At 40.7% G+C, this 13,559-nt stretch overlaps 1 long non-coding RNA gene across 1 annotated transcript; it reads right to left on the bottom strand.

The window, feature by feature from the left end:
• Window positions 1-4,898: 4,898 nt before the first annotated feature.
• Window positions 4,899-8,177, bottom strand: LOC118423259. Its single transcript, XR_004832004.1, has 3 exons — window positions 8,068-8,177; window positions 5,844-6,133; window positions 4,899-5,249 (listed from the first exon to the last, which is right to left on the bottom strand). It is a non-coding gene; the product is annotated as an uncharacterized LOC118423259 (long non-coding RNA).
• Window positions 8,178-13,559: the final 5,382 nt, after the last annotated feature.

The raw sequence follows: 13,559 nt of genomic DNA, 5'->3' as shown, positions 1-13,559 counted from the left end.
ACTGCCACGGAAAAACTTCGCAACGCGAAAACCGCGAACATGAAACCATCGCGAAAATTTCTGAATCTACAGTATGTTGCTATTGCGCAGTGAGGCATGGCGGAGAACTATGCATAGCTATCATCAGACCGAGGCGGTGAAACTAGGGTCATGCTTCTTAGCCTACATTACAGGGCTCGCAAACGGGACAATTTCGGCGACGCCTCATGGGAGGGCTGAACAGAAAATTGTGGGTTCGTTCGTCAAGTTAGCAAGTTGTGTTTGTTGTTGAATGTATACATAGTACTAGAGTTCGGGGACCTCATACCTCCATGAAATATTTATTGCTTTTTTGTGGATGGTATGTATGTTTATAGTCGGTTGTATTTGAGAGTAATGGTTATATAATATAAATGTTATGGGAAAGTAGTGGTGTATTTATTTAATGACACAGAGGATGTCAATCTGATTAGTAATTATCAAAATGTGACACTTAATTGTGTAATGTGCGTTTAAGAGGTCGACGGCATATGGTAGCGTGGTGTTCCTTAAGCTTGATGTTTGGCATTTAAAATGTCTAAGGTTGTCAGCATTATTGAGGTTCGACTATGTGCCTCAGAGCGGTGTGGTGGGAGGAAGTTGGGAAACTCAGAAAGAAGAAGGGATGTGGCCAACTTTAGTCAGATGGTGATTTGATTTTCCACCAATATGTCATAACATCAGCTGTTCACACGGTACAAAAACGAGATGCACACTTTCCTCTGACAGCCCTACACCAACTGTAAGATGAATACTTGGCGCCAACCCCGTCTGCTAACAGCTGTCACCTCACCATCTGCTTTGAGCTAAGCCCATTAACAAACACATATATTTAGCACGATGCCTGTACCAATATATCTCAAATATAGGGGTGATTTCTGATATTATTACATCAATTATAACGACAGATACGGCGCCCAAAATCTCATCGATTCGAGCTTTCATCACACCCCACAAACACAACAAGTATGAAACCAATCCATCCAACCGTTCTTGAGTAATCATCTACACAGACAGACACACATAACAGAAAATATAACCTCCATTCCATGACATTTCATGGAGGTAAAAATATAACCTCCATTCCATGACATTTCATGGAGGTAATTACGTCACAAAGTGTGTTACCTACGATCACTTGTTCATTTTTGTTTTCACAATCTTCCTCTATTAACTTGGACTAGACGATTTAGTATTTGTTTCCTGATGCATATTTTTTTTGTCAATTTGGTTGTTTCTCACTAAGACGAGGGTATCTTTGGCAACAAGTCATTTTAATTAAAACAATTATTCAAGTCCCGCATGCTACCGCTTGGCTTGAGTTGCAGCCACATCTCGGTATGACTTGCGTGCGGAAATGAAGAAGTAAAGGAGAACAAGTGACCGTAGGTAACATAGTCTGTGACGTCGGTCTGGTATATGTTGGTTGTTTTGTCTTCTTTGGTGTGTGACGTTGTGCTTATATCCTATATGATTCTTTTCATGGTGTTAGATATATCGTTGTATCTAAAGTTGCCTAATATTTCTGTGTCATGTGAATCTTACTAAACAGGTATGGATTGTGAGATAACATGTGGCCAAAGTCAAAAAGATATGGTGACGATAAGTTACCGGATGGTCTACTCTAATACACAGGCACATTCACACACAGACACACCTACAAGACCGACAGGCAGACTGACAAACGCACCAAGTATTAACATGTTTCTGTTATGGACGTAATAAGTATGAAGCACGGAATAGGACCTTGATGTTTCTTAGTCGAAGTCCGGGAATATAATATGGCTAAACTTCATTTGGGACGAGAATTCTTACACGCTTCATTGCAAACGGCGACAGGAGGTATTTGATTGACAGGGTCATTAGTGGAACATTAGATGTCGGTTCCCATGTCCCACATACGATAACACACAGCTGTTGATGATGAACTGTGCGATAAGTTTTTAACTAGTGTGAAGCCATAAGGTAGCATGACACAGTGTTAATGGGTGAATCCCGGGGTCCATGATGCTGGTACATAAAGTAGTACGGATAAACTTGTTGAATAAGAGGTAGAAAGCAAACGCGCGTAAAATTCTTGCACATATCGCGCATCTGCTTAACTATACCCAATTACCTCAACGGGCACCATATGCAGACATGGGCCAATACACTGTGAAACGTACAATTTGCAGGGGTGATTTCTGAAATTATTACATACATAATAAAAATAGCTGCCGAAAAAATAAAACACCTTGCATCATCGTCCAACTATGTGTAGAGAACCTGCCAAACCACAAACGTATGCGACAACGGGAACATGCAGATATAGATGCGAACGCTCGTTACATTGACGACCAGAGAACATCACGCATCTGCTTGCAATATCTCAATTACAGCATGACCCATATACAGGGGATCTGGACTAATGCACCGAAAGATGAACATTTTGTAGGGGTGTTATTTTTATTGCGTCCCTAATAAAACCAACTGCCGCAAAAACAAAACAAAAAAACAACGTGCATCATCGTCAACCTCAGTGCAGATGACCTGCCAAACAACGTACGTATGCGACAACGGGAACATGCAGATACCGATGCGAACGCGAATAACTTTGACGATCAGGTAACACCACGCATCTACTTGACAAATTCCAATGACACCATGACCCACATACAGAGGATCTGGACCAAAACACCGCAAGACGAACAAATTGTAGGGGTGTTATTTTTATAAAATCCATAATAAAACCACCTGCCGCAAAAAAAAATTCACGTGCATCATCGTCAACCTCAGTACAAAGGACCTGCCAAACCACATAGAATTCAGACAACGGGAACATACAGATACAGCTGCGAACGCGCGTAAACGTGACAAAACTAAAAGTCTGTCGACCAGAGGGTCTGGTCACAGACTAACTATCACACAGACGGACAGGGATACTCATAACAATACGACAAGTACGCCTTAGGTTGGGCAATTTTGTGAATTGTCTAACCATATCTGTGTGAAAGACTCTGTGGTAGCTGTGAAAACAAGTCAGGAAGCACAAAAGCAGCCTGTAATTATTTATTGAGTCTTTCTGGGTTCGCCCTGTGGCTGACTGATTTGGTAAGACAATTCACAATATTGCAAGACAGTTGATCATTAAGTCTCAAGGTGTAACACATTTTGTCCCCTTTTAAGATTCCGTTCCTTTCATCAATGTTAGATAAACTCTAGGCTAGTCCCAAAATAAATGCCGTCTGTTTTTTTTTCCTGAAAACAATTTCGGAGATACTTGTTACCGTGCAATTATCATTTTCTTCTGTCTAAACTTTTCAGATTTCAATCTCATTACCGATCGCGCTTTCCTTGCAAAGCAATGAGGTATGTATAATCTTATAGATTTAAGCTGCCCTTATCCATGAGATAGTTGGCATGGGAGGTAATACGACCAGCGTTGTCCATTATACATTGCTGTAATTATTTACGTTATTCCAGAAAGGTGCAGTCGTATAGCTGCTAAGTTTTTAATTCATGTAACATACTACTAGCATTAGGCTTACTTATGACCCCAACTCAATATCTTTTAAGTTCGCTGCTTTGATTTGATATCAGATTTCTGTTCCCTTCGATGTTTTATTCAATTGAATTGTTTCACACGTATGTTTGACTATGCTATTTTGATTTGATTTTCTGTATTTTGTATCATGGACTCCAAGAACAATAAATTTTACTTGTAAATTCTCATTGCGATCTGCGTAAACAAACAAACGAACAAATTTCGGTGCTTTTGTACATTCTTGGCTAGTTAACGTTATATAGAAAGGCGGGCTGTCTGGATTGTTTACTAAAGTAAATAAAAACAAGTTCTCACAAACCGCTGGCTTCTCTCACCTGAGTGTGTACATGCTACTAATACTATACGTCCTACAGTAATCTTCGTCCAGACCTGCATTTATATGCAATCACCGGCTACGCTTGTCTACCTCCCGCTAATAGCCTGTTATTCTATTGTCTTCAAAAACGTACTATATTTTCGCAAACAAATTAAGGGCGGATACACGGCAAATAAAAGAGAAACTGTTTCATATGTATAAAGAAGACTGGTCTTATGACGTACGGCAAAAGCCCAACTCATAACATACAGATTATTTAAGGATGCCTATTGCACAGATCGTTATGTAACAATGAACCTTAGTAAAAGCCAAAGATCTCTTTGTGCGCAGTTGCGAGCGGGAATTTTACCACTGTATATTGAAACTGGCCGGTACCAAGCAATCCCTGAGGAAAATAGGATTTGTACAATGTGTTGTCTAGGTGAAGTTGAAAACGAGGCGCACTTTCTTTTCTACTGTCCTTTCTACGATGACCTACGGGAAAGTCTGTTTCGCAAAATGTATGAAAAATCTCCAGAGGTCATTTGGGAAAGGGACGAAATCAGAATGAAATGGTTATTTAATGAGGGGGTTTCTGAATTTTCACACTTCCTACACAAAGCCTGGAACAAGAGGAGAAGACAGTTATACACATGATTCACATGTACATCTGTTCTTTTGTTTACCTCATATTCTGTATTTATTTTACTCTGTTTAATTTTGAGAATTCTTGGTTTGTTAATCTTGATTTATGTCTGTGATTATATCATGACAGTTCTGTTCTGTTACCTAATTTGTTTAGCAGCTACTGCTCATGTTTCCTATGTTCACTTACGTTGTACATGTATTACCCTCTGTTCATTTATACTTTCTGTTGACGTGTCTTATAAGCCCACGCGGGCTGGGCGTTTGTAAACGCACGACACTTTAATAAATCATCATTCATTCATTCATTCATTCATTCATTCGTACGAACACACAGTTACTCTCAACAAACGGACACAAAATCTCTTCACACGGAGGCAATAAAAATAACGTATATTTTTCATTTTTCTTCAGTAGGTTTTATTGAACAATCCCCGGGAAAACAGTAGCCTTGTTATTCACTGCTAAGGTAGGGTACTGTAAGCCTTGTATCTACTGTTAAAACTAATTTTTGAAATAGTTTTTTATGAGGTATGTAATATCATGACTTCCAATAAGTAAGTTACAATGCATAATTAATATCAAACATGAGCAGGGAAAAATACAAGTAGGATGGATTAACATGACACTGCATTTCCACGATTCTCGTTCATTAACCTAACGTTTGGTTCTGCCCTTTTGACGCCACTGAAACCTCCGGTCATCAGGTCGTCCAGTCGGCTGCAGGTTACCAGAGGCGACGGGCGTCTGTAAATACAAATATCACTCTTAGAAAGTACCTTAAAGTTTGCTGTTTTTTGACAAGTGTGGTGGGTTCTATTACATGCTTTATATTCAAATCCTCACCCAAGAGACGTCAGTAATCGAATCGTTGTACTTATTTTCACCCGAGTGAAGTGAGGATGCGCGTTCCAAAGGATAAGACGTTAGAGCATATCAGGGTGCTCGAACCCAGACCCTTCGGGTTAAGAACAACCCTCTATGGGGCTAAAGGGTTTACGAAAACTCCCTCTTATCTCTCTGTGCTACATTTTAATCAGATTTGTTTCATTTAACACGAAAGTATCAAAGTAAGAAATGTTTAAATCCATATAAATGCATTACAAGAAACAAAGCCTTATGGATAATCGGTTCAGACAGAATTTGTCGCTTCTAACAAACGTTATTTAGCAATGTACGTATATGGTTCAATCATTGGTATGTAGTCTTAGCAGCCATGCTAAAAGCCTTATGACCCCTCAACAAGTAAATCAAAGAACGTTGAATTGTACTGGACGAGTAAGGAGACGCTGCAACGTACGAGGGCGTTACAGGAGGAAAATTGGCAAACAGAATTCTTACCGTCTTGCTCCTCCGGTTCCTGTAACCCCCGCAGGTCACTCAGGTCCAGCTGCTCGTCAGGGTCATTCATCAGGTCGCTCAGGCTATCCAGAAGAGATCGCGCCTCTTCCACTTCCTCACTCAGCTTTTGATCTGCCTGTAACTTTCCATTCCACCAACCCTTTGGCTTTTTTTTTTTGTTGCCGGGTATGAAAGCGGATCCGATTGATTCGGAGTCCTCAATCAGCATTGCGGTGACAAGCATTGTCACGAACAGCGTGGCGACAAACAGCCTCATGGTATCGCTTCAACTGAGGGAAACAATCATGAAATACATCTTATTAGTCAGCGTACTCACTAAGAAGCAAAAAGAAACAGATTATTCAGTCCAACAGTTGCCATAATTTCACCGGATTTTTATCCTTTAGGAGATCACCAAAAAAGTATATTACTACTAAAAGCACAGAATCCAATCATTATACAAAACGTGGGACAGTTCATTAAATCAAACCCGACAATAGCATACAGTGTACAATATAGTTGATTAGACAATAGCATAGTCTAACGTATCACTCTATTTTCTATTCTTATCCTTCAAGACTGTACATGCAATTAGCCTCCGGACATGATTTTGCAAATAAAACACCATTATTTAAAAAGAAATGTTTAGTGGGATATTTTCAACTGCAGAAAATTGATAAACCTGAAAAGAACAACTAGCCATATACCATACTGCAATTATAGAGTTGTCTGTTAATTACAGATAAGTATTGCCCAGGGTTTGCAATCACTCATTGTTCGCACACGGCAATTACTAAAGTATTGTGCTGTATGTTAATTACAGATAATTGTTGCCCTGGGCTTGTAATCACTCATTGTGCACACAAAAGGTTTGTTCACACACTGCAATTATAGAGCTGTCTGTTAATTACAGATAAGTATTGCCCAGGGTTTGCAATCACTCATTGTTCACACAATGGCCCATTCGCACACCGCAATCATGGAGGTATTTGCTAGGAGTGCCCAGATTGTGTCGGGCCAACTATATAGCCATCTAACCATGGGTTAGCAAGCGAAAGTAGTGAGCCAGCGCAGTAGTGGCACACTACTTTTCATTCTTCGGATAGTCGTTCATGTGAAGTACTAACTTAAAGTCAATTTATCTTCTATCAAATGGAAACTCTTCGTCAGATCCTTTTTTTCAGTTAGTTTTGGCACAGCTTGCTTAAAAACGTTCCCCACATCAAAACCATACCTGTGTAGCAAATCGAACTCCGGAAGCCTTTTGACTAATGGACTAGTTGGTCAAACTTGGAGAGGAGGTCCCAAAACCACTAAAGTCATGTATACTATATTGTGTAACTACATGTCAGTCTAGCCTTTTGGGCCTGGCGTTTTCGCGGGCGATTTTTGGGAGCTCGGCCGACATTCGCGGATCCCTGGCACCTGCGTTTAAATTCAGCGAGACCTCGGCGACAATTTTGTAAGCTCCTGTGGTAGCATTCTAGTTGGTAAAATCACAACATTCTTGTTTATGCTATTATTTGTAGCGTGCCCGTCCTCTCTACTCATGTCCTACATATCCTACGACTCAGAAATTAAAGTTGACCCAAATATGGTACCATCTCATGGGTGATTTAGAACTACAGCGCATTTAGTATCAGTGTTGGACGGAAGTCGCCTGATCCCCGTTCAATTTGTGACGGGGCAGATTTTCAGCGAAAACTACATGTATACGGTCGACGCTCGTGCGATTTTTAAATTCTCCGAACCCCAGTCTGTCTACCCAAATTCGGGCGGTGTTCCCTGGTTTTAGGACGAGACGTTAAAGCCGTGCGTAATCCAATGTCAATAGTACGTAGTCACAAAGAGCTAGCTATAGCGGACTTTCTACGGTAAAACGAACTTGTAAATACTGTACATAGCGCCTGTCTTCTCTGTCATGACCAGTGGAAGTGTTGCTTCAGTGAACTAAAACTGGATCGATTTTCCCTAGGGTTTAACTCAAAGTTTAGACCAAGTACGCGGGTAGGGGCGACTCGACCACAGGGACTGCGGAATTGTGATCACGGTGAAATAGTTTTGCGGCGAAACGTCTAGAAATCCATAAGGTTGGTCTGGTATTTGAACGTTCTATCTAGACAAACAAACAAACAAAGAAACAAGCAGACAAACAAACGAAAAAAGATCCCAGTTGCAAACATGACACAGCTTGCCGTTGTGCTACTACGATGTTGCTACTTACTGAGTATCTTGTCAGGACGATCACGGCGAGACTACAGTCTTCTGGAGATCTTCTTTCGGGTTCTGGTCTTCTCGGGTCTGGAAGCAGAAGTGAAGATATGGGGCGGATGGGGTCTTTTTATTGGTCAAGCACCGCAATTACGCTGACCAAAAAAGTTGTCTGTTCCTGTTATGCAAGCTCTCTTTTGGCGGCGTTCAAAGCCTCATCCGTGGCCATTCTACGTAAAAGGAGTTTAAACTACATGTCCCATTTGATGTTGTGAATGGTACTCAGAGTGTTTTGTGCGATTAGCTTGCTTCAACAGCGGTTAGTTCGGCTTGATATGAAAGACGCATGTTTGATCAAAAGTTAAAATCTTCCAACAACTCGGACCAGTACTGCCGCAGGGGCAGATTACGAGTACTCTCCGAGCAGAGGTTAGGCTCCGGCTGTTTTTTTTTAACGTTTTTTAGTCGTCTTTATCGGGCTTTCTAACCTGCAATTAGCCCTATGGAAAGAATTCGCCGAAGAACCTGGGCGTTTCCAAGCGACATCTATTTATGTCAACATTCGTGAGTTTTTCACTCAGTGACCCAGGTTTTTGCAGGGTCATTCACCTAGCAACCAAAATTGATTGACAGCAGGTAGCACGAGGATTTCTGCTGGCACAGTTATCCTGGGATTCATTCAATTAGATTTGTTACGTCTTGGTAGAATCTAACGTTGAAAAGTTTTATAAAAATAAGAATGATAAAAAAAAGGCCGTTTGTCTTGTCTTAGTGTTTTCACAGAATCATAATGTGTGCTTGCATCATCCAGGATTACCATACAAGCATCAATCATCTGACCAACCCACCAACTTGCTGTAATTGGGTACTCTCCAAGCAGAGGTTAAGGTCCGGCTGTTTTTTTTTTCAGTCGTTTTTATCGCGCTTTCTATTTTGTATTGTATCTTGCTGTGTATTTTTTGCCACAGCAAGATACAATACAAAATAGAAAACCCGATAAAAACGACTAAAAAACGTTACAAAAACAGCCGGAGCCTAACCTCTGCTTGGAGAGTAGTAATTGGGAGCGCCCACTTGTCCTCAGCAATCATTTATGCTCAGTCCCTTGAGTGGTAGCCGTTAGGACAGGTTTCACGGTATTACGTTCAGTTTCCCACAGTGTGAAGTCTACAAACAAAACTTGAATCCACAGATGTTAACTCATAGACAACATTTGAAAAACGTCCATTGTCCTACATGACTTGAAGAACGATTGATCGCAACCCCTGGGCAGTATCCAATTAAGATTCCTTTAATTGTAAAGACAGACAGAACTGCTTGGGGCGTGTTGGGTTGGTGTTATTTTCTTAATATGTTGTTTGTGTGCAATGAACTATAATAATTGTACATCCGAGCTGCACCTTTTGTAAAAAGCAAAGATACAAACACTGATAGGACATCCGTTAAAAATCTACCCTACAAAGTCAACGCTACAAAGCTGACTTATCTAATTGAGTTACAAGCCTAGCTATAGTATTAGCCATGGATATGCCACCATGCGAACCTTTCTCATCAGCTTTTTCACGGGCCCATTTCCAATGGATCCGGACTGAGCGAAATATTTTATAGTTTTTCACAACAAATGAATGTATTACATTCAGTTTCTCTCAGTCTGAAGTCTAGAAAGAAAATTTGAATGCACATATGTCCACACATAGACAACATTCGATAAACTTCCATTGTCTTACTTGACAAGATTGATTGTTTGGGAACCCCCGGGCCTTGGCAGTATCTATCAATCAACACCAACCAGGTATTTAATGACGCTCGCGGGAGGGGCACTTGTTTTGGAGCAGGATATAATTATAGACCTCGGTTCTAGCTGCAGAAGCTTTGCGAAAGAACCTAGATTTCTCCTGATCTGATCGAGACAGCCCCAACACCGTACAGGTACCGAGGAGCGCCCGATTGTATAGCAAGGATTGTTCAAAAGTAACACAATTATATGTTCCTTCAACCTTTGCTAGCGTGAGAACTCTGCAACAGACCTGAATCAGCTTACAGATGGGCCCTATGTGGCGGGAAATATTACATATTTTTAACTCATCCTTTCCCAACGAAAGCATAATTGATGACCCAATCAAAATTCAAGGAAGAAGAATCTATTAGATACTAGAAAGGTAACATTTGCAAGCAAATGCAGAATGTTTACCTTCAATTTTAATACCTGGAAGCATTTCTACCTGGAAGGGTAAACTGATTTAGTTGAAGATGTTGATACAGGATAAGTCAAGAAGGTACAAATAAATGTTGATAATTTTTTTATGTGTAACGTTATGCATCTTGAATAATGAACCCAATGTTCAATGTTGTTTCAAACAGGGTTTCTCATCATCTGAGTCCCATAGCTATAACCCACAGGGGCAGTCTGTCCACAAAGGTTTCTGACGGTCGTCAACATGGTTTACTCGATGAAATTTAACGTGGGGAAGGCGGTCATCTGCGGGAGGGTCGTGGCCTAGGAATTTTTTTCGGCTTGGGGGAGGGCCATGGAGAAATTTCTTGGCTTGCGGCCAGAGAACCATGGTTAAAAAACTGGTTTCCTTCGACAATATGTATTCAAATGTTAAAAAATTAAAGCTTTGAATCACTCGGAAAATTCATAATCTTTGACTTGGTGCAGGACGCGCGACACGAAGTTCAGTTCATAACATAAGAATAAGTTAAATTTTACGCTATTCGTCATTGTTGACGGACAAACTCTGCGCGTAAGTATAGACAAATTTTGCAAAAATCTGTAGAACATCAGCGGATGTTTGCGGACGGTGCTGACTTAGATGATAACTCCTAACGCCCGCCGGTGGCGAGAGAGAAGCGAGAAGCGACTGGTCGAACCCAGTCGGTGCCGCGCCCCTCCCCCTACTGTTCTGGTCAGTCGCATCGTGCTAGCGCCGATGTTTTTGTTGTCATTTTCCCGGCCCAGATTAACTGTCAGTTATTGCTACCATAGAAGTAAAAAAAATCTCAAAATATGTGAATTTAAAAGTGTGAGGTACTTTCAAAATGGTCTCCGGTAAGCCGATCGGACCTCACATGCTTGCGTTCTATATGGGGGCGGGGCGCTACATGAAACGTGACAAATAGGTTTGCTTTTGATTCTTTAATTAATTGCTTATAAAATATAGACCGAATCTCCAGGTGTCTGACAAGCTGCAACAAATGTAGGCTGACTGTCTTTAAAAATTAAGATGTCGAAGATATTTCCCAAAAGGTAGGCAGAGATTTGTTGATGTTGGCGGTGTTGTTTTTTCGTAATGATATTCTTAGTCGGACTGTCACAAGCAGTGCATTTAGCCCATTTCTCCGTGAAAACATCAGCTAGATTGTGCTAGATACAGCCTCACATGAGACAAGAAGTACATACAGTCACAATTTTATTGTCAAAGGGAAGCCAAATATTATAGAATTGAATTCTTCTGAAGAGAGCAAAATTAAAACAAGCCTACCAAGTTACGGCACACTGTCTAGCGTAACGTTAGCACAAAATCGGAAGGTACATTCACAAAAACCACCGCGAACATTTTTCTATGGCAGTAAGAGACTACAGTATATAGTGCTACCGCGAAATTAAAACCACCGCGAAAAGTCCCTTTTCCCGCTACCGCGAAATTAAATCCCCGCGAACTTGAATACATTTACAGTATGCGAATGTATGTTACATCAGAACCCAATACATCAGAATTTACAGTAGACACATGCTGCACTGTCCGTGCCCTTTCATGTAACCTGCAATTAGCCCTATGGAAAGAATTCGCCAAAGGACCTGGGCGTTTCCAAGCGACATCTATTTATGTCAACAATCGTGAGTTTTTCACTCAGTGACCCAGGTTTTTGCAGGGTCATTCACCTAGCAACCAAAATTGATTGACAGCAGGTAGCACGAGGATTTCTGCTGGCACAGTTATCCTGGGATTCATTCAATTAGATTTGTTACGTCTTGGTAGAATCTAACGTTGAAAAGTTTTATAAAAATAAGAATGATAAAAAAAAGGCCGTTTGTCTTGTCTTAGTGTTTTCACAGAATCATAATGTGTGCTTGCATCATCCAGGATTACCATACAAGCATCAATCATCTGACCAACCCACCAACTTGCTGTAATTGGGTACTCTCCAAGCAGAGGTTAAGGTCCGGCTGTTTTTTTTTTCAGTCGTTTTTATCGCGCTTTCTATTTTGTATTGTATCTTGCTGTGTATTTTTTGCCACAGCAAGATACAATACAAAATAGAAAACCCGATAAAAACGACTAAAAAACGTTACAAAAACAGCCGGAGCCTAACCTCTGCTTGGAGAGTAGTAATTGGGAGCGCCCACTTGTCCTCAGCAATCATTTATGCTCAGTCCCTTGAGTGGTAGCCGTTAGGACAGGTTTCACGGTATTACGTTCAGTTTCCCACAGTGTGAAGTCTACAAACAAAACTTGAATCCACAGATGTTAACTCATAGACAACATTTGAAAAACGTCCATTGTCCTACATGACTTGAAGAACGATTGATCGCAACCCCTGGGCAGTATCCAATTAAGATTCCTTTAATTGTAAAGACAGACAGAACTGCTTGGGGCGTGTTGGGTTGGTGTTATTTTCTTAATATGTTGTTTGTGTGCAATGAACTATAATAATTGTACATCCGAGCTGCACCTTTTGTAAAAAGCAAAGATACAAACACTGATAGGACATCCGTTAAAAATCTACCCTACAAAGTCAACGCTACAAAGCTGACTTATCTAATTGAGGTACAAGCCTAGCTATAGTATTAGCCATGGATATGCCACCATGCGAACCTTTCTCATCAGCTTTTTCACGGGCCCATTTCCAATGGATCCGGACTGAGCGAAATATTTTATAGTTTTTCACAACAAATGAATGTATTACATTCAGTTTCTCTCAGTCTGAAGTCTAGAAAGAAAATTTGAATGCACATATGTCCACACATAGACAACATTCGATAAACTTCCATTGTCTTACTTGACAAGAGTGATTGTTTGGGAACCCCCGGGCCTTGGCAGTATCTATCAATCAACACCAACCAGGTATTTAATGACGCTCGCGGGAGGGGCACTTGTTTTGGAGCAGGATATAATTATAGACCTCGGTTCTAGCTGCAGAAGCTTTGCGAAAGAACCTAGATTTCTCCTGATCTGATCGAGACAGCCCCAACACCGTACAGGTACCGAGGAGCGCCCGATTGTATAGCAAGGATTGTTCAAAAGTAACACAATTATATGTTCCTTCAACCTTTGCTAGCGTGAGAACTCTGCAACAGACCTGAATCAGCTTACAGATGGGCCCTATGTGGCGGGAAATATTACATATTTTTAACTCATCCTTTCCCAACGAAAGCATAATTGATGACCCAATCAAAATTCAAGGAAGAAGAATCTATTAGATACTAGAAAGGTAACATTTGCAAGCAAATGCAGAATGTTTACCTTCAATTTTAATACCTGGAAGCATTTCTACCTGGAA

The sequence above is a fragment of the Branchiostoma floridae genome, chromosome 9 (genome assembly GCF_000003815.2).
Source record: "Branchiostoma floridae strain S238N-H82 chromosome 9, Bfl_VNyyK, whole genome shotgun sequence".
Classification (NCBI taxonomy): domain Eukaryota; kingdom Metazoa; phylum Chordata; class Leptocardii; order Amphioxiformes; family Branchiostomatidae; genus Branchiostoma; species Branchiostoma floridae.
Note: the sequence above shows the minus strand (reverse complement) of the source record. Positions and strands in the feature narration are given on the sequence as shown.